Here is a 22,493-nt window from a genome sequence, read left to right as displayed (position 1 = left end):
AAAGAAGGAGACATTTATTTCCCAGTAGTGACTGTCTGCAACAAATTCCTGGATAAAGTTAAGAACATTACTTTAACACACAGTAACCATCTCTCCATCACCAGAATGATTAACTTTCTATTTCATTTTCCAAGGAACATCCTTGTGGGAAGACTGAGAAGGGGAAGGTATATCATCCTGAACAAGAGGTCTCTTTCCCCAGCCACCATGAGAAGACCCCCCGGTGTCTCCTGCACTTAAAATGGATGGTTTTCCCATGCCCACATTGGATACTGGAACAGACGAAGAGGACATGTCTGACCCCTGGTACATACTGCATAGTGGCTGGGAAGGCTATACCAGAGGGATTTGAGGAAACCAGTAATTGGTCTGAAGGTTCAGCATTGACTACCATCAGCTGAGGCAAGCTTTAACCCAAACTGAATGCAAGGGCTCATGCTTTAACTGTTTTTTTTGTTTTTTTTATGCAGGGTTTTTTTTTTTGCAGGGATGACTGGAGCAGGAAGGACCAAGGTAAGTATCCACTCTGCAGTCAAAGAAGAAGCCTAATTGCCAACAAGCTACATTGCAGGGCATTGGTTAGAAGGCAAGTTATCACTCAGTGCACAGAAGCAGTGCACAAAACCTTCAGAATTCCCAGTCCCCGCAACACAATTAAAAATGCAGACAGCACACAAGAATTGTCCTATACTAAAAAGAGATACTTTCCTGAAAGTGAACTGCTTACTTAAAACTCTGTCAGATAAGGTGGCATGATGTGCAGATAAGCATTTATACAACATGAGCCTGTTCATAAAATAAACTTCCCAAATGACAAAAATCACCAAATTAAAGTAAAAAAAATTGAACCTAAGCCTTAAAAAAATAAAAAGGAAAGGTACAGCTAGAAAGCAATTCCTAGACCCAAAACAGCTGTCCCTTCTAAGAATGGCTTCTGAAAATAATGAGAAGCCAGTATTCTTAAACAGACATAAAGCAATTCTGTCAAAAATAGATAAGAATGCCAGATTTTCCTCAAACAAAATATATATTTGTGGAAAGGTTCCCAAGGGGGACTTGTCTGTTCAAATGGAAGCCGTAGGCAGGCTGCTGTTCCCGAGAAACCTCATAACTGCATCTTCACAAGGCAGCAAGAAAATACTGAATATTTTAGTCACTCTGGCTGTTTATATATCTCCCTCCAAAAGGAGCTTAACCTATAAACAGCCAGAGGGACAGTATGGGAGGGGATGACAGCTTTTGGAAATTGACTACAGCAATGATAATGATGAACATCTTTTGTCTTATCCCCATCAGGTTATACGCTGTGAGAAATGAAACCACAAATTCAAGCAGAAAACTGCATATAAAGCATTACTGTTTACACTGTTGTATCTTTTTGAAGTACAGCTTACATAGAACAAAAAAATATTTTATTTCAGTACAATTACTTTCAGTCATGAAAATGTCATATGAAAAGAAAAACAGAATCTGGACCACTGAGTTTATAGGCAGGAATAGCAATCAGACAGCCACTGTTATTAATAACACCATTCTGACTATTGGTTGATTTGATTCTCGATGGACAGCCAAAAGCTACACACACCATCTGCTGAGGAGTTTCTTTTTTGTTTTTTTTAACTGTTTAACACTGAGTGGAAAAGATAAAAAAACATTAATTGTCGTTTAGGTACTGTAAAAGCGTACGGTAGTGTGTATCAAAGTTTGTTTTTAACCAAGTGGGATGACTATTTTTAACAAGACTTTTTCTCTAAAACGTATTATACAAAGAATACAGATTAACAGAACTGTGTTTAAAATGGGATGACTAAGGGTATAATAGCAATAATTAATACTGTGGGCTTCGGTTATGTATTATATAACCACTTATACTTTTATTAGACACTAGCCATTATGGTTAAATACTACACAACCCACATCCATAACATCACAACATTAATTATAGCTTAGACAGATGTTAAATGAATAAACAAGACAAGTAGATTATCATGTAGAACACATATTAATGCTGCAACAAACTTTTATGTTTTTAGCTGATTTGTTGAAGTAAAACTTTATTAAAGATAATTAAAACGATGTTGAGCTTTACGCTGACCTAGACATGTAACTATGCTTTTCTATGAACACAGGAAACACAAGATGAGTTTCATTCAAGACATAAAGCCTAGGCTACTAAGCAGCATGCATGCAGTATGTGACCTCAAGGTCAATCTTCCTGGCAGAAGTTTCATTTTGAAATATGTTTAGTTATGCAGCTTATGAAAATTATTTGTTTAGAAATATGAGTAGTTACACATTAGATGGAAACTGAAGATAGCTTAAACTGTGTGCATTGGTATTTTATGCATTATATGCTTATTAATTTTTGTGAGAATTACTTAAATAGCTTCAGGTATTTTCCATTTTGTTTAGGATAGCTGACATGACATTTTCCAAAGAAGCATACACTGTATATTTCCATTCTGATGCTGTAAACAAATCTAGGCTGGACTTCCTTCCCATGGTAGAACAAAGAACTAACTATTACTAAGACACAGATGTTCAAGATAAAAAGTTTCAGTTTTGCTAAAATGTCCATGTTTCCTTTGCTGAAATTAATATTATCTTGAAAAGTGATGAAGAAATGTTTCTAGATAGATGTGAACCAGTATACATTCATATTGTTGTAACTGACAATATTGATCATGCATTTGGGCGGACAAGATGTGCGTTTTTCAAACTTCAACATCTGCAGAAGTTCGAAAATCAGCAAATTGAGCAGCTGATTCGTCGATTTTCGAACTGAAATGTCGAAGACACATCATAATGCAGGGGGGGCAAGCCCCCCCTGCACCTCCATATGGGGGGCTGTGCCCCCCCCCCACACCCCCCTACTTTAATACACTAACTCCAAGATCGCACTACAGTGGGGAAAGGGATCATTTCCCGATCCCCACTTTAGTGCAATCTGCACCCACAGTGTCGAATCTGCAATGAGCGAATGCCAAGGTGCATTCGCCCATTGCACATTCGGACTATTTTTTTCGAGGTTTTGCCACTTTGAAAACCTCCTTTCAAACAAAGCAGATTTGCACGAGTGCAAAACGCACTTTTAAAGGTAAACCTATGAACCAGTAGTGGTAAACAGATGATGTTATCCAAGGGTCACACTATGTTTACTATAAAATGTATTTGATTGTTTTCACTATCTTCCTCATTGTATTGGCACTATACAAACCTATGAGTTCTTAGCTTAACTGTATCCGTATATAGTGCTCGCAGGAGAACATTGGTTTTGCTAGCTATTTTATCATCAAGGATCTATCTCTAATTCAGAACTCAATTAAACAAAATCTGTCACAGTGGATATTGAAGTATTATCTTGTTAATCTGTCAAACTCATGATAACACATGTATATACAAAGGCCTTCATTCAAGTTATACATTATGCATAACTGAATACTCATATGTGAAATAGTTTTTAGTTTACTTGTACTTAATATAGATTAGGCTCCTTTGCACACATATAAATTGTATAGTCATCTAACACAGTTAATAACATAAATGCATGATAAATATGGGGCTTGAAGTCACCGGATTATGAGTTACATGCGAGTTTCAGACTTTATCATAGCTCTCAACTAATCAGAGACAAATCTCAGCAGAATGAGGGACAAATCCAGAAGTAATCAGGGATACTTTTAAAATATTAGTACTATTAATATGAGACACTGAAAGAATAAGGGAATGTGAATTAATATACATTTTCTGAAGTAAAAGGTCTGTAACTCTATGCATTATCATTGTTTATTAAGTGTAATTCACCATCTTTTCTCCAAAAGTCCACAGATTTAGGGATTAAGGGAGGCAGAGCTAAAATCTGAGTTAAAATCAGGGGTGCCCCTGATTTTCATCGACAGGTGAGTGGTGTCGATTTCATATCACCCAGAGAAGGCCTGTTAACATAAATTATGTTTTTATAGCAACTTTCTAATTTTATGAGTAATATTTAAAATCTGTACCTATTTTTAAGCCTTTGTTCCACCGTTATTTTAGGCTTTAACCAGATTTCTTGAGCTAAGGGGTTTTGAAGTATGCATACCTTTTAAGAGTTGCATCCATTGCTTGACTGATTTCTCTCTTGTTCACACGCACACGCACACACACACACACACACACACACACACACACACACACACACACACACACACACACACACACACACACTTCTACTTTCATGCATGCAAGCATTCATACACTTACACAAGCAGACAGAAACATGAAGACACACACACACACACACACACACACACACACACACACACACACACACACACACACACACACTTCCTATCCATACACCCACACAGGTAGACAGAAACATGAGCATACTCACAGACACAGACACAGACACACACACACACACACACACACACACACACACACACACACACACACACACACACACACACACACTATTCTATTTTTTGTAATTTATATTCGCTAAACAGCAGAGGTGCTGCTTAGCAGGCATAAAATAATGGAAGCCACGGTCTCTGTTACAGTGCAAGCTCCACTGTGGCTTAATATGCTGCCTTGAAGCAGTGGACTCATTTTTCAGTGGCCATTACCTGTGTATTACCACCTTGCTGGAGAACATTCATTCTCCAATCAGAGTGGTGATGTATGGGTTGTCCTTTCTCTAAATGTAGTCTGCTATGAGGTAGTAGCACTTGAGAGCAGTTATACATATATGAAATTTGTTAATGTCACAAATGTATGAGGGATGAGAGTCAAAACTGCAAAAAAGTGATAATGTATAGCTCTGTCATCAGTCATTCTGGATGTTTAGGTATATTCAGAAATGTGGGGATTTGAAGATCTTAGATACATATATGGCTGATGGTAGGCTAGTAGTTTTGTGAGATCTTGGTGGTAGTTGTACAGTAGTTTATAAGCCAGTATGATTTGTTTGTGGGATATGTGCTGCTTTGGTCTAGTTATTTGAATGATTTTAGCATTTACAATGAAGAACTCTGGGTGTAGATTTCCTGGGGAAAATGATATGCTACCCTACCATATGTTCTTCTAAGCCCTTTTTTACCTGTTTTTCATTTTGCTTTACTGCCTGCTTACCATCACTTCCCTCCTAGGAGCCTCAGCCCATTCATTGCCTACCAATGACTAGGAGCCACTGAGATGGGCAACAGGTGACTAGCAGGAGCCATCATCTAGTCAGGCATGAAGGTAATATGTGCCTGTGGCCATCTGTAGACCACCAAGCCTTCACAACCAACTCCTATCACAGACCATTTAAACTAACAGTGGAAGGTTAATATCACCATTAATCCTCATTTCTGCTTCAGTCCTTGTTGCTGCCATTTCTTCTAACATGCACAAGGACCAACCTGCAAGCCCTTCACTTATACAGATGATTGGGGCATTTGCTATAAGCCCTTTTGCTTTCCTCAGTGGGTGACATGAGCATATTTGTTACAGTGAGGTCCCCCTACACTTATGTCTGTGCATGTATGATCTCACACACATGCAGAGACAGCTACCATTACTGGTTTGGGAATGACAAGACCATGTTTCTAGTCACCAGTTGTATACATGTCAGGAGCAAGCTTCCACTCAGGTGGCAGGCAGCCCAATGGACCACCATCCACCTCACCTAAAATGGGTAAGCTAACATCAACAATTCATTCACACCCACCCTGCCTAGCCCTTCCAGTGCACAAGCTGTTACTTAAAAGCTAATTGTTTGGGTCATAGAGACTTGCTCCTTTGTAAAATGGAACTGGGCAGTTTTACTAAGCTTGTCCAGAACATCTGTATGTGGAAACATTACAACAGGTTAAGACTACTTAAATGTGAAACAGTTTGAGGAATAAAAGAGCTTGGATAATAGTATTTCTTGCTATAATGGTGAGATTTTACTTAATGGGAGCCTTGAATTTTTTTTTATGAGTGAACTTTCAGCAAGTAAATCTGCTGAAAACTACTTTCAGAGTAAAAGGAGTTTGTCCTTGTGCCCAGGAAGTAGGTAGACACACACATATACATATAAAAAGGTATAGTATATGATAGTACATTTTGGGAAGAAGTCCTCAGAGAGCTGGTTGCAGGTGAGTTTTTCAAGCATTTTCTTCAATGAAGAAGTGTGGATATGGACCTGATGTTTGCACACGAGAAGAGGGTTTTGTTTTTGACCTTCGGAATTGGTTTAATTATGACATCTTTTCAAATTGTGGAAAAATATTTTTTTGAGGTTTATATGTGTTTAAATGAGTAGACTGTATTCACCAGAAGCTGTTACAAACCAGGGTAGTAGGACTCGCTGCATCATATTTTGGTGAAAATGTTTCTGTTATCTTTTGTTGTGACTGCAATGAAATGGAATTGGAGAAAGATGTCTGGGAAATCTGAGTTTGGAAGTTTTCTAGGGGTGAGAAGTGAGCAGAATTTTGTGAGGAAGTCTTGTGCGGTAAGTAGGCTGTTAATGGTGGAAAATGTGCCATTGAAGGGATTTTTTTTCTGCCAATAATTTGGTTTGTCTGAGCCCAAAATTTCTTAAGCTGGTTAAAGAGAGTGGTTTGGCCATTTCTGAGGTATCCTGCCTTATGTCTCTTAATTTATATATTAAGAAAGATTGTGTAGGGTTACAAATCCTTGTTTGGATGCTGTGTAAACAAAAGTGATGTATTCATAGGTTAGTACTAGGCTAACTTCCCTTGCGAGCCATTTTAAGCCTAGCCAATTATCCCTTGTGAGACTCAAAGCCTGCACCTTGTGTTTGTAAGGCAAACACCTTAACCATTAGGCCACCCTCCCAACCCTTTACCATAACAATAAATCCATGTTGTCTGTATCCATCTTTATCAACCTGTGGGTTATCGAATCTGACTTAAATCCAAAGCTGACCATTCTCAGAATCTTCAGACTAAGACCTCTGCCTCCTCTACCCATATGCCCATACTGCAGCACTCTTTTCTCAGATCAAGCTTGCTCCTGGAAGACAACTCCTGAACTACTATGGATTATAAGCATAATGAAGAATGAGGTGGACCAGGAAGAGAGGACTCCGGAAAGGGATCCTCGTGTACAGGCTTTGAGGCTGAATCATCAAGGCCAATTGGAAGCACTACAGAAATGACAATTTGTAGGGGAACAGAGGGAGGGATGGTTGAAACAGGTGGATACAGACAACTCGGCTCTATCATTATGGTAATTATGTAACTTTTGTATCCAATGTTGTCTTATCTGTCCATTCTCAACCGGTGGGACAGAGTCCTCAGCCAGGAAAAATCTCAGGGAGACCCAGGAAGAGAACATACCACAATATGGTGGAACTAAAAGAAGCTCTAGAAATGAACTGTAGGTCTAGTTTTTAATGGGATGCAAAGTATGAGTATTAGACCAAGTAGCTGGAGCACAAATATGATCAATGGAAGCCTGCAGACAAAGGCAGTTGAGGTAGCTACTGCTCTTGTTGAATGGCCTTTATTATTTTTGCCAACATGAAAATTAAAAACAGCAGCCAGTTGTACTGTTAATAGTTGAATAGCTAAGAGCAGAATGAAAGGGGTCAGCCAAACAGTCCATAATAACATAATCAAATAATTAATACAATGAATGATATAATTAAATAATTATGGTAACTATATCTTTATGAAAAATAAAGTAAGACAGTATGGAAGATAATGGTTGCTATTATTATTATTATTAGTAGTAGTAATAATATTATCATTGTGATGATATGGGCAAGTGCCAGCAAAGCCAGCTGGAGTTTTGTAAAGAATTATATGTCCTTTGAATATCAAACTGATTTATACAATATGCTTGTGTTACAAATGTATTAGAACTGCACGTCATTTGTATATCAAACTGATTTGTGCCGATTCTTGTGCTGAAAATGTATTTGTGAGGTTTGCTTGTGTTAAAATCTATCAACAGTACACTCTGCTGGAATGAAAAGAAATGTATATGTATTATTGCAACTGAATTAAATCTATTTGGTTTAACAGAGGATACTGGGACAGCAATGGCTAACTAGCTAGCTTGCTTTAAGAAAAATAGAGCTGTTAAACCATTAAAACGGCACCACACAGTGCTGAATAGGACTAGAGAAGCTAGGTCTGGAAAAAGCCTTTGTTCATTATCTCAGTAAAAAGAGGGGAAGCCCAAGGCACTGCCATAAACATTTAGATGTGTATTGTGGCCATCTATGCTAAATTCCTGTCAGGTGACCAGATGAGGTCATTCTGCAGCCCTCTTGGAAATTACATTTTAGATATTACAAACAGAAATCTCAGAGTACTGAGTATTCTGTTTTAGGGAACCTGACTGTAAAGACTCAACCACAGCATCTTGCTTTGTGGTAATAAATAACTTATCTAGGGAACAGTAATTCTTTTAGATTATTCAGGAATATAGTGAAGCATAGTTTAGATATTGTTTTTCTTTATTTGTCTGAGTCTGTCCATCAATGTTTTTTAAATATTTTCTGTGATCTGAACTTGTGGCTTACTGTAAATACATATTTAACATTTTCATGTATTTTATTGTTTATTATTGAACATATTTAAAACTTTTATTATGGCTGGTCCTTTTAGAAAGTATCTAACCTTTGAGAATACTTCTGTTTATTTGGTGACCCTGTGTGGGCCACTCCAGAAGGCCTAGCTGTCTTGGTCAAATAATATCAGAGATGCCAGAAGCTGCTGAAGTCTGGGGGAGGGGGGCAGAGGGTGAGACGAGCACTTGGTGATCTAAAAAGGGCAATTTTTTAAAACTTTTTACTACCACAACATAGGTTCACTTGAAGGACATTTTAAGCTTAGCCAATTTCCCTTTGGGTGCTTGAATTAACATTTCCTGATTGGGCTTACCTATCCTATGGCTGGTAATTGTATATTAGCCCTACTGAGAATAACTGTGATCATACCATAGATAATTTGAGGGGGCCCATGTAAGGCATGCAGCTTTTCAGAATGGCCTCTATCCATTAGTGGCACGAGGGGCCATCCTGCAGTACATTTTCTATTACCCATCCTTAGATCCAAGTTACATTTGAATATGGACAGGGATGAGCTTTGTTTTACTTGAATGGATACTCTGTTCTGAAATAGTGGCAGCCTCTGTGATATATATCCATCTCGCCACAACATTCATAGGTTCATAGGTCCATAGGTAGGTACTAGGCTATTGGCCCAAGGGCCTACGTAAGTGTAGTCAACAAGGTTCCCTGGCTTAAGCCACCCAAGAAAGTTATTTTCCTGTGCCACTGTCGAGCAGAGACACAGAAGTGATCCCCAGGGTGTATTTCTTATTTCCCATCCACTCATCAAGATTTTTCTTGAAGAGTGCTAATGAAGAACTTTGCTTGACATAGATGGGTAGCCTGTTCCAGAGTATGGGAAGTCTCTAGGACAGGAATCTATCCCTCGAGCATGTCCTGTTTATTGTGGTGACAAGGTTTAGGAACCTAGAGCGTGTAGCTTGGAGGGATTGGGATTTCTTTAGGTGTAGCATGTCCAACAGCTCTGGGTTTGACATAGCTTTACATGTTAGGCAGGGATCACCTCGGAGTAGGCGATATGCTACGGAGTAAAGCTGGAATTTTTTGAGGCAGTCAGTGTAGGGCAATTTTTTGAGGCCAGTAATCCTCTTTGTGGGGTACTTTTGTGGCCTTTCCAGCTGCTGCAGATGTCTTGTGGTACATTCCAAAAGGGGTTTTGTACTCTATAATGGGTCTAATGAGTATCGAGTAGAGGGGAACAATGACCTCTTTTTTCATGGATGAGAACCCTTTTATGATGAGGTGTGCCACGTAGAAGGACTTCCTAACTACTGTGGCAATATGACTATCAAAGGAGACTACTGTCCACCTGGGTCCCAAGGTCTCTTATCACACCTTCGGTGTTAAGTAGATTGCTGCCTATGTGGTAGTTCATGAGTACAGAGATTTTACTAAAGGGGATGACACTGCACTTTTTGGCATTGAGCTTGAGGCCATGGCTCTGACACCAGGCATCTGTCTCAGCGAGGCCCTTCTGTCGGATGTCCACATCATTTTAGGACTTGACTATGGCTCCTAGTTTGCAGTCATCTGCAGACTTCATTAGCCAGAGGCCTTCTGTGTTAGCCTGTACTTCAGAGAAGCAGATACCAAACAGGAGAAGTCCTAGGACAGAACCCTGTGGTACTCCACTTGTCACTGCTTTGAGGTCAAACTTGGAGTCTGCAACTTTTACAGTGTGGGTTCTGTCAGTGAGCCAGTTGGCAACCCATCTTATAATGTAGGAATTTATACCTAGTTCTGTGAGTTTAGCTATAATTCCAGAATGGGGGATGGTGTCGAAAGCCTTGGCGAGGTCAAGATAGGCTGTGTGAACCACCTTACCCTCATCTACGGCTTTGGTGACTGCCTCAAAGACATTGATCAGGTTCAGAAGGCATGATCTGCCTTTCACAAACCCGAACTGGATGGGATCCAGAGTTTGGAGGTTACCAATGTCTTTGTTTATGAATTCCATGATGATACGTTCCATGGCCTTGCAGACCAGGCTCATCAGGCTAATAGGGCGATAGTTCCCGGGATCAGTGGTGACTCCCCCGTTGTGGAGTGGGATAACTGTTGCTGTGTGCCATTCAGTGGGCAAAAAGCCTGATGCTAGGCTATTATTGAACATAGTGCTTAAGTGGGGAGCCAGTTCGTTCTGAGGTTCGTGTAAAACGCAGCCTAGGATGTTGTCAGGTCCCATGGATGCTGTGTTTTTGGCTTTAGAGAGTGCAGCTTTTACCTACATAGTTGTGATTACAGGGACTCTGCATTCTTCCTGTATAGATATGGGTCCTTTAGGGGGTGGGGGGGGTAAAGTTAGCACTGAACCTATCTGTCAGGATGTTGGCAATATCAGTTGGTTCTGTAATTTTCGTGCTGTTGTGCTGTAACTCAGAGCAGATCTGGGTGTTGCCATCGAGATTCTTGACATAGCTATAGAATGCTTTGTGGTTGTCCTTAGAATTAGTGGCGATTTTGTTTTCGTAGCTAGCTTTGGAGGATCTTATAAGGGATCTCAGCTTCTTACTGAGGCTGACCAGGGAGCTCCTCCACTCATGGGATTTTACTCTCTTTTGCAACAGTTTCTTCCTTCTGTTGTACAGTTTGTTTATGGCAGGGGACCACCAGACTGACTTCCTTTTTTTGGAGGATAGCATCTTGGTTCTGTTTGGGATAGCACGATCCATGCACTCGTGTAAGTGCTTATAGAGTGCATTTGTGTAGGATTCAGCAGCTGTAACTGTATTGTCCATCTGCACGGGTGTCAAGAAGTTCACCACTTCTGTCTTAAGAAGCATGAAGATGGCTTTGGAGAAATTGTTTACCGTGGTTTCCTTAATGGGAGGTGGGGGTGGGATGTGGATATCAAGGGTGATTAGCTTATGGTCGGATCGGACCAATGAGGAGTTGACTTCAGGTGTGGAACACCGGTCACTCATATTGGTAATGACTAGGTCTAGGATATTGTTGCCCCTGGTGGGGGTGTGGATAAGTTGATCCAGGGCATTGGAGTTTATGAATTCCAGAAAGCGTTGAGCTAAGGAGTTGGTACACGAGTAATTTTCCCAGTTAATGGTAGGGTAGTTGAAGTTGCCCATTATTAGGGTGTTTGGTTGAACCCTAATATTTTCCAGTACATCAAGAAAAGAGGAATGGGAATTCTGGGGCATGGTGGGGGATCTGTAGCAAGCTACAATTTGGATTGCAGTTTTGCCCAGAGTTCATTGCACTTGGATAACCTCGGATGCATTATGCTGAGCAACTAGCCTGGAGGTGTGGATATCCTTAATGAATATGGACACACCTCCACCTTTGGTGTTTCGGTCCATGTTACATGGCCAAAAAGTGTGGTATGAGTTATAGCCTGGTAGTGCAGGAGTACTCTCTGGAGCCTTGAACCAGGTCTCAGTCACTGCACAGATATCGATGTTCTCCATTTTAAGGAGTGCCTTGAGTGAGTGTATTTTGAGATTTAGACTTCTAGCATCGAGTATCATTACCCTCAGTTTTTGCTTGCCTGTTCCTGTTACGGTGGTGAATTTGTTATTTGAACCTTGTCTAAAAAAGGCACTATAGTGGCAGCAAGAGCCTTAGCCAGTATCCAGAATCCCAGGGGCGACAGGTGCAGGCCATCTGTGGCAAAGCATTGTGGTCTGTCGACCATGTCATCCCAAGCAGACAGATACTGGATCCCCTTAGAATGACACCAGAAGCTTAGCCAATTGTTGAAGTCAATCATGTTGTCCTTGCACTGCGGTATCATTCTGGGTGATGGCAGGATGCTACTCAAGGCTAGGGTCATACCTGCCTGGGCTACAAGATCAGAGATCTCTTCCATGTCTCTCTTCATCTAGTCCAGGGAGGTACATCTCATGTCATTCACACCAACATGGACAATGACAGAGTCATATTTGTACTTGTTGTGGAGTGACCTGAGTGCGTGGGTTAAGTGGCAGATCCTGGCACCCGACAGGCAGCTGACAGTAACCTTCTCCTTGTTTAGCCTGGTGAGTGGGACATCAGTGTGCCTGACTATAGAGTCACCTATGACTAGTGTGTTGGGTACTTTGTTTTGCCTTATTGGCTGTGGTTGAGTGGCACACTGAGTCTGTGGGCTATGTGTCATTTGGGTTGTGTTGGTGGATGGAGGTTGCTTGCGTTTCTGCTTTGGAGGTCTCTGTTGCTTAGACAGATTATTATTGAGAGCCTCCGCGAATGTTTTTGTGCTACTATGTGTGGATTTTGGTGGTGTAGATTTAGTGAGACTATGTGATGAGTGTAGTGTGGTGCAAATGTTTACCTTCTCCTCATGAATGTCAAGTTCAATCATGGTTGGAGAGAGCTTTACCTCCAGTTTGGCTAGATAAGTGCATCTCTTACAGGTTGTAGTGTTGGGTGGTAGGAGGAGAGGGTTGTCTGTGTACATGAGGCAATTTCTACATTGCCTCAAGATGCTCAGATTCATCAGATAGACAGGAGAGAACACTGGGAGCTGACCCTTGGACATGCCTGAATAAAAAAACTATTTTCCTCTAGATAAGTGAGGAAAGTGAGTACAAGAGCTGTTTTGCTCTAAGCAAGTGAGAAAAGTAAGTACAAAAACTGTTTTCCTCTAGGTAATGAGGAAGGTTGAGTGTTATAGTAATTAGTAGCGTATTTAGTGCTTACAAGTTCTGAACAAGTGCTAAGCATGAATAAGAAAATTTAAGTGCTAAAACTAAGAATCTGTATCTGCACTAGATGAGTTACAGGACAGAAACAAGTGGAAATGCAGGCTTTCACATCAGAAAGTTGAGAGAGATGGAAGAGATTGCCCAAATGGCCAATAACTACAATTTCTGGGCTAGAACCACTCCTTATGTGGTAGACATGTTACCTAGTGCTTACCACTCCCACTGATAAGCTAGAAGGCTTCCCTCCAACACAGAAAGACTCGGAGGGGCTCAGAAGCTTACATACAGTCCTGGATACAGCAAATCTGTATCTGGAACACTAGTTACAGGAAAGGTAGGAAACAGGCTTACATTTTTTTTTTGTGAAGGGGGACACTAACATCTCTAAAATTAGTCTCAGTCAATTTGTTTACAAGCTGTGCAATATAGAAAGACTATGACTCTGGGCACATGTTGGTTCAAAGTTTGGTCACTGTAAACATAAATTCAGTTTAGATATCTGGACTGAATATTTCTGATGCCATTTGACTTTCTGATGTTCATTAAGTCCATCAGTATTATGTCAGAGGATGCCTTGTATGCCAGACACAGGTCACCTCTAAGCACTCTGTAGGATACTGAATATAGTGATAAATCTTTGAGGTGGTCCACACAAGACTTATTGTTTAGGACTTTTATCCTTTTAGTAATGTACCTCTGTGGGTATACCAATTGTTGCATGGGTCTGGACAGATGCATGCCAAAGTGGGCATTATATAAAATGATTGACCTAATGAGGGCTTTGCAAAGGGGGACAATAACATCTCTAGATCTAGTCTCAATCAATTTGTTTATAAGCTGTGCAATATAGAAAGACTATGACTCTGGGCATATGTTGGTTCAAAGTTAGGTCACTGTAAACACAAGTTCCCAAATGCCAAACAACTGGGTCAGTTCTCAGGAGGTATTGTCAATTTGGCAGTTAACTGGAGTAGATGACTTCCCAAACGATATGATAATGTATTTTTTGGAGTTTAGTTTCAATTCATGACTTTGGCACCAGTTATTGTTTGGGCAAAGGCAGGGTAACAGACTGAGCCCCGCCAGAGCAGCTCCTCCTGCAGCAACCTCCTACCGCTCCAGCAGCAGTCCCCTCCCCAGCCACTCCAGTGTTCCATTACTTGGTTATTTCTCCTCAGTTACCATAAACACTGTTCAAACCACCAAAGGAGGACATTCACAGGACTGCAGCATCCACTCTCTTTAAAGTACAACACAGTACAGTATCAGCTATCCATCTGCATACTGTGGGAGTAGAACCCACAGCCTTCTGCATCAAAAGCAAGTATATTACCTGTTGTGCTACTAACAATGCAAACAGACATGGCATAACCAGCACAAAACTTATCTTCCCCTGAGGCTCTCAGCTCCTTATAAAATCCACTTGACACTCAACTAAATATCTCAACTTTGAAATCTGGAAAAAGCCAACATTTAATGGGGGGAAATAAAGGCCCAAAATTAGAAGTTATGTACCTACCATAATGTTCCATGTTAGTTGTCTTCTCTCGCCTTCTTTCTTGCTGGATGGGTTCGGAGCCAATCCTCGGCTCCGATTCGGCACTTGCTAAGCTCGAGAATCACTTTTACCAGCTTGAGGCAGCCCTATATCCCATGATGCAAGGCGGTAATTACCCAGATCTCGTTTGGTATCTAGAGGAAAACTGCCTGCAATCTTTCTACAAGGAAAGCAGAATAATTAGCCTAGAAGACTGTAAGAGGAACCAGGTCACAGAGATCCCAAGCTAACAGGTGTCCGAGGGAGAACAATCTCCCCGAGAAGGGGAAAAACAAGGTCTGTCCAGGCTAGGGGGACAGGAGGGAGGGACGCAAGAAAGAAGGCGAGAGAAGACAACTAACATGGAACGTTATGGTAGGTACATAACTTCTAAATGTTAAGTTGTCAAGCTCGCCTTCATTCTTGCTGGATGGGACCGCATCCCTAGCACCCCTATCCTGGGTGGCGCAATGGAACAGACTCTTGAGATCTGTGGAACCAAATCTTGCCCTGTCCCTGGAGGCCAAATCCAATTTGTAATGAGAAACGAAGGTATGAGGAGTGGCCCAAGTGGCTGCTGCACAAATAGTGTCCAAGGGTAGTCTAGCCTGAAAAGCTGTAGATGTGGCTAGACCTCTAGTAGAATGCGCTTTAGGTTTTGAGATCAGCTGTTTGCCCCTCAGCTGATAAATGTCAAAAATGGTGGACGATAGCCATCTGGATAAGTTTACTTTAGAAACAGGAAGACCTTTCCTATTTTCAGCATAGGAAAGAAAAAGCTGATCAGATTTCCTAAATTGCTTTGTTCTGTCCAAATAATATCTGAGTTGGCAATGAACATCTAGGCAATGCAGTTTTTGTTCTGCCCTGTTAGAATAATTGGGAAAAAATACTGGAAGGTCAATGGATTGATTTAAATTTGTTTTAGAAGCAACCTTGGGCAAAAAGGATGGATTGGTTCTTAAGGACACTCTGTCCTTGTGGAAGACCAAGTAAGGGGGACGAACACAGAGGGCATGTAGTTCCGACACTCTCCTAGCCAAAGTAATAGCAACTAGAAAGAGAGTCTTCCAAGAAAGACATTTTAATGAGCATGTAGCAGCCGGTTCGAAAGGGGAAGAATCAAGGATGCCAGCACTAAATTTAGGTCCCACTGTGGTGGAGGATCTCTAACAGGGGGCTTAAGAAGGAACACCCCTTTGAGAAAAGCTTTACAAAGTTTGTGAGACATGATATTGTGGTCTGCAAATCCGACATGGAAATTAGAGATTGCTGCCAACTGGACCTTAACTGTGGAAGCAGAAGAACCGGAGCGAAAAATTTCAGCAAGAAAGTCCAAGACCGATTGAATAGGGGCAGTAAAAGGATCTATGTTCTTAGACTTTGCCCAAAAAGAGAAACGTTTCCACTTACTAGAGTAAATCCTCCTGGTAGAGGACTTTAGAGAAGCTACTTTTATATCTCTAACGGGGTTAGAGATCATAGGAATCCTGGCTAATGAAGGAAGTGGAGCAACCAAGCAGTGAGGTTGAGGGAACGAATTGATCGGTGCAGTTGACCCGACTGGTGGGTCAGAAGATCTGGAATTGGATCCAGATGCCAAGGCTGCACCATGAGATGGCGATGAAGGAACGGGAACCAAATTTGTCGAGGCCAGTAGGGGCAATGAGAATCATTTTGGCTCTCAAGACGGTAGCTTTCTGGAGTACTTGAGGTATCAACGGAAAGGGGGGAAAGGCATAAAGAAGTCCCCGGGGCCAATCTTGGGTAAGAGCGTCTCTGGGGGGATGGCCCGGAAGTGGAAAGAGAGAGAAGAAGTGTGGGCATTTGCTGTTTTGGGGAGTAGCAAAAAGACTGCAGCATGGGCAACCCCACTTCTGAAAAATCTCCTCCACTATGGAAAGTTTGAGAGACCACTCGTGAAGCATGAGAATAGCTCTGCTCAATCTGTCCGCTATTATGTTGGTTCTCCCGGGGATATGCGTTGCTACCAGAAACCGATGAGAGGAGATCGCCCATTGCCAAAGTCTGAGAGCTTCTCGACACAAGGGATAGGACTTGGTTCCGCCCTGCTTGTTGATGTACCACACCACGGACATGTTGTCTGTGTGAACTGCAATAGTTCCTAAGGGAAGAAAGTCGTTGAGGGCTTGCAATGTTAAAAGCACTGCTCTCATCTCTAGGACATTTATGTATTGTATTCGAACGGTTGCCACGTGCCATGAACCATCCTGCCCTGATAATGCCCCCCCCACCCGATCAGGGAGGCATCTGAAGTGACCGTGGCTACCAGGGCCGGAAGGACAAACGGTCTGCCCTGATGGACTAGGGGAGAAGAAGTCCACCAGGATAGATGGCTCTTGCAGGTTTGTGTCACCAGGATCTTGTGACGCATGGGGAGCTGCTGGTAGGACCATTGAGTGAACAACATCCATTGTAGGAGGCGCATGTAAAAATGGGCCAGAGGGAGAAGTGTGATGGCAGCTGCCATGAGGCCCAGCACTTTCAGGACCAACCTGGCTTGTACCCTTTTGCTGGATAGGATGATCTGAACGTGGTTTTGGATATCTAGGATTCTTTGACTTGTAAGGTTTGCTGACAACCGAGTAGTGTCTAGATTTGCGCCTATAAAGGCAATAGATTGGCAGGGCGATAAGGAAGACTTTTGGAAGTTGATTGAAATTCCTAATTGACCGCAGAGACGTAGAGTATAATCTCTGGCTTGGAGAAGTTGATGCCTGGTGGTGGCTGATAGGAGCCAGTCGTCTAGATACGGAAACACCTGGAATCCTTGACGTCTCAGGTGAGCCGTGACTGCTGCCATGCATTTGTTGAACACTCTGGGGGCTGTAGTGAGACCAAAGGGCAGGGCTCTGAATTGAAAATGACTGGTCCCCAGTCGAAAGCGGAGGAACCTTCTGGAGCGTCTGTGGATTTTTATGTGATAGTACGCATCCTGAAGGTCTATGGAGCACATCCAGTTGTTTTTGCCCAGGAAGGGCAAAATCGATTGAAGTGTGACCATCCGAAATCTTGTATTTTTGACAGACTTGTTCAGTCTGCTGAGGTCTAATATTGGTCTCCAGTCTCCCGTCTTTTTGGGAACCAAAAAGAACCTTGAGTAGATTCCGGATTCTAATTGATCTGTTGGAACTGGTTGGATGGCCCTTTTTCTTAGAAGCTTTGATATCTCTAGCTTCGCAATCTCCCTTAGACCGGGTGGAACGTCTGGAAGGGAACCTTTTTGAGGGAAGGGACTTTCCTCGAAGGGGATTTTGTAACCCTCGGATATGATCGACTGTACCCATCTGTCTTGAGAGAGGGAAAGCCAGGCTTCTGGGTACAGCGACAATCTCCCCCCGACTGCCTCCAAGGGTGGGCAGTCGGGCAACACCTCAGGGATGCTGGAAGGGCTTGTCAGAGAGGCTCTCTGCTGCCCTGGTTCTGCGGACCTCCTCTGCCCCTAGGGCGGCATCTGTTGTTATTACCCCCTCTGCCTCTGGGGGTAAATTGACCACGTGCATCAGGCGTGACTCCCTGAGATTTGCGGAACCACATTTTCCCTCCCTTCTGACCTTTGGGGTAAGGTCTACAAGGGGTGGAGAAACGGACTCCTACGGCAGAAAGAGTCTTGCCGTCTTGTTCGCACCTGGTTAATGTGTCCTTCACCTGAGGCCCAAACAAAGTAGTGCCATCAAAGGGAGAATTTGTGAAGGACGCCTTAAAGGGGTCTGCGAAATTGCAAAGCCGCATCCAGGACTGACGTCTAAGAGCCACTCCTGTTCCCGAGGCTCTACTCGCCCCATCGGCTGCATAAGAAATGAGCCGCATGGAGGAGTTAGTAATGGAATTTAGGATTCCAAGCTGAGAGGCAATCTTCTCCTGAGCCCCAGCAGCTGACAGATCCTGTACTACCTCACCCAATTCTTTGAGGATGTCTCTTTGAAGTCGGGTGAAGTGACATAAATAATTCAGCGAACGCATAGCAAAGGTCACTGAGGAAAACATCCGCTTACCATACCTGTCCATGGTCCTAGACTCCTTTTAGGAGGATGGTCTGGTACGGAAGGATCTGCAAGTTCCTTTTTGGTGGCGGCTGCCACCACCATGGCATCAACTGGAACACCTTTCGTAAGAAACTGTTTCTCAGTGGGGGCCATGATAAATTTAGAAGGCCTCCTGGGGACTGTTTCCACAGAATCAGGAGATGCCCACGCCTTTCGAGCTATCACGTCCATGAGGGGGTTGAAAGGCGGAGACACCCAGGAGGTGGAGGGTCGAGATCCAAAAGCCTCCAGGTATACCGACTCATCCTCGGAGGGATTAATGGAGGGCCAGTTTCCCCTCTGTTTTAGGAGTTCTAGGATGTCTGAAAAGGAGACATCCTCAGAGGGGGATCTTGGGGACCCCTCCGACTCATCTAAGTCGGTATCTGATGTCGTAGACTAAGAGGAGTCTAAGTGCTTCCTCTTGCAGGTCCTCTTACGCAGGATCAGGAGAAATCTCGGAAGAGGAAGTTCTTCCCAGTGGGGAAACCTGGGGCGATGGATCTCTGGGTCCGGGAGCAAGAGAGTGGGAAGAGACATCTACAGGCACCGTAGAGGGAGGAGCTAAAGGAACCGACTGTTGACTAAGCTCGGGGGCTAGCACACTCCTCATCACCTCGAAGGCTCCCCTCCCAGGGAGGGCCGAGATACCCCGCTCCGAAGAAACAAGGACTCCCTGCCCCACCGAAAGGGAAGGCTCCGAAGCAGATGTCGGCACCGAGCTCACCAAGGCCGAAGCCCCGAGAGGGAGAGCGGGGTCGGACAAGGGTCCGATGCCACTCGCCTCCCCAGAACCGACCAGGGGAAACCCGACGACCGGATCCCTCCAGGGAAGGTCTCGAGGAGGAGATAGGAGTCGAAGACGACGGAGCCGAAAGGTGTGGAATCGGCTCCGAAGCCGCAACAGTCACGGTACCAATAATCTCCGGCTCCGAGCTCTGAAGGAGAGTCGAAGGAGGAATCTCAGGAGGGTGTGGAATAGCGATCGTCTGCTGAGATGGGCTATGGAGCATCTGGGCCAATGCCTGTGATTTTAGTAGTCTACTCACCACTCTCTCCAAGTCGTGGTCTGAAAGTCTGGATGACCTTGACAATCGGCTCCGATGGCTCCATTCCGAAAGTAAGGGGGAGGCCGGAGCCGAGTGGATAGACTCCAGTGAAGGAGATCTAGACCTCTTCCTCGACGGAGCCATCGGAGCCGATGAACCTTCGGTCCCAGTTGGAGCCGACAGCTTATCGGCTCCAAGCTGAGGTAGAGAGGTCTCGGCTCCAGCCGGAGCCGAAACATGCTTCGAAGCTAGGGTATCAGCTCCAGCCGGAGCCGACACGGATGCCGAAGCCAGGGTATCGGTGCCGATCGGCGCCGATACAGAAATTTCCAAGGAGGAAGGATTGGCTCCAGACGGAGCTGATATCGACTCTGGAGGAGTCTGAACCAAGGCCACAGACTTGGACACCGAAGTCTGGGTCTTGGGTGGCTTAGAGGGCTTCCCAGAACCGACCTTAGCAGGGAGCTCTCAGGCTTAAGGAGACCCCTGATGATCAACTTATTTCTATGCTCCTGCAGGACTCTCTGGCTGAAAGAATGACAAATAGCACAGGAGTCCTGCAGGTGTAGGGGTCCCAGGCAATAAATACAAGAAGTGTGACCATCTGTCAGAGACATCTTCTGACAGCATGAGTCACACTTCTTAAAACCTGAGACCCTAGTGTCTTTTGACATGATTGAGTTTAAAAACAATCACACACACACTCAGTCCTTAAATACACTAATTAAACAAAAACACAGACACACCTAACAAAAAATCCTGACAGGAATTGTTTAGGAGGGGAAGGCCTAAGGCCTGAATAACAGAAAAATTATAAAGGGATCGAGAAAAACTAAAGGGAATAGGGTCTAAGTGAATCGAGGACTAATGACTATAAAAGGGAATAAAATTATTTTGAAAGCTGGGGTAGTTAAATCTCTGAAAAGAGTAATGAAAATTCACTTACCAGGAGCTGGTAAAAAAGGTGACCTCATGAGCGAAGCGGCGAACGAGATCTGGGTAATTACCGCCTTGCATCATGGGATATAGGGCTGCCTCGAGCTGGTAAAAGTGATTCTCGAGCTTAGCAAGTGCCGAGTCAGAGCCGAGGATCGGCAACGAACCCATCCAGCAAGAATGAAGGCGAGATTGACAACTTAACATCACATTTTAAACATTGCTTGTATAATCTTATAAAGTTGCTAGAATAAAGTGTGACTACACTACCAAAAAAGGACCTTCAAGGATGCATCAATGATTACTTAGTGAAAAAGGAACTTGAATGGCATATTTGCCTGGATGCTTGCAGCCCCTAGAAGTAAACAAAACTACCTCAATTAACTCTATCCTGAACCTAAGGAAACTGTACCACCACTCACATTATTAAACATCTGGACTACCAAAGGACACTACAGACTCACTTCCTCACATCAAAAATGGACTTAGCCACCCAACGGGTAACATAACAGTGACCTGGACTACGATGGACTAAGATCTATCTCAATGGTATGAATTTAACAATCCCCTATGAAATTTACCATGATTCATTCTTAATCTGCTTTTTGCTTTGTGCCTGGTCTGTTTTTTATCTTGAGATGGTCGTTTCTTTACTTTTTTTAATTATATTTTTTGCTCTTTTGCTCAATTACCCTTATTTACACATTCAGAATTTATTTTTCCATCTGTTCTGGCATTTTGCATGATTAATCCAGTTTGTTTTACTTTTATTAGTTGTATATTTCTATTTTTATTAGTATTTTTATTCATATTCTTGTGGTTTTAGCCCTTTATGCATCACTCCTCTAAAGTGGCTTCCCACCATTTTATTGCCTAGTCCCCGATATCTCTTCAACACTGTAATAGATCTCTTCAAAATGGTCTTTATAGACTCCCCACCCCATCAAAATTACAGGGCTTGGGCTTAATAGCTTACCAAAACCATGCAAGTGACCACCAGACAAGTTCCCATACACCCAGACCTTTATCCACTCCCTCCCAGGCAGCTTTTCACCCTCTTGTCTCTATCTCCCTCAGCTCACATTAATGATGCACTCTCCTTTTCCCAGCTACAATATATACGCTGATAAATCAACCTGCTTTCCCACCAGACCTAAACATTTCCACGGCACTTTTCTTTTTCATCCTTCACACATAGATTACTGTCCAGGCATCCAGATCCACTCTTTCATTAACTCTAATAAGACAATTTTAAGATATTTAGAAAGCAAGACACAAGATTGAAACATTTAAGCCATTTTTACTCTTCCTCTATTTAGAGCGAGAGAGGAGCTTAGTTCATCTAAGCCAATTATAATCTATTATAAAATAGTACACGAGCTTGGCACTTCTAAGCTAGTCTACCTTTATATTATTTTATTTTAAAACAAGATACAAGCTTGGTCCAGATGTTTATACTCCTCATTCAAGCAGAAATCAGTGTGAACTATAGATCTAAAACATGCAGGTGCTGTGGAAACTACAGCAGGTGAAGTGGCAACACAGGAGTAGATTAACAGGTAAAAATAATAATGCCCACTTACCTGATTAGACAATATGTATTATGCAAAACTAACAGCATGAATATAAATAAGGAAGTGAATGTAGCACTCCTTCTCTTCAGCTTATTGTTAAAAGACAAATCCCCCATCAAGTGTAATTAATTGC

At 42.8% G+C, this 22,493-nt stretch overlaps 1 protein-coding gene across 1 annotated transcript in view; it reads right to left on the bottom strand.

Moving 5' to 3' along the window:
* The window catches only part of CCDC192 (coiled-coil domain containing 192), a 1,678,242-nt gene that overhangs the window by 800,148 nt on the left and 855,601 nt on the right, over positions 1–22,493 (bottom strand). The window lies entirely within an intron of this gene.

This window comes from Protopterus annectens, chromosome 2.part0, assembly GCF_019279795.1.
Source record: "Protopterus annectens isolate FY-2018-M chromosome 2.part0, PAN1.0, whole genome shotgun sequence".
Taxonomy (NCBI): domain Eukaryota; kingdom Metazoa; phylum Chordata; order Ceratodontiformes; family Protopteridae; genus Protopterus; species Protopterus annectens.
Note: the sequence above shows the minus strand (reverse complement) of the source record. Positions and strands in the feature narration are given on the sequence as shown.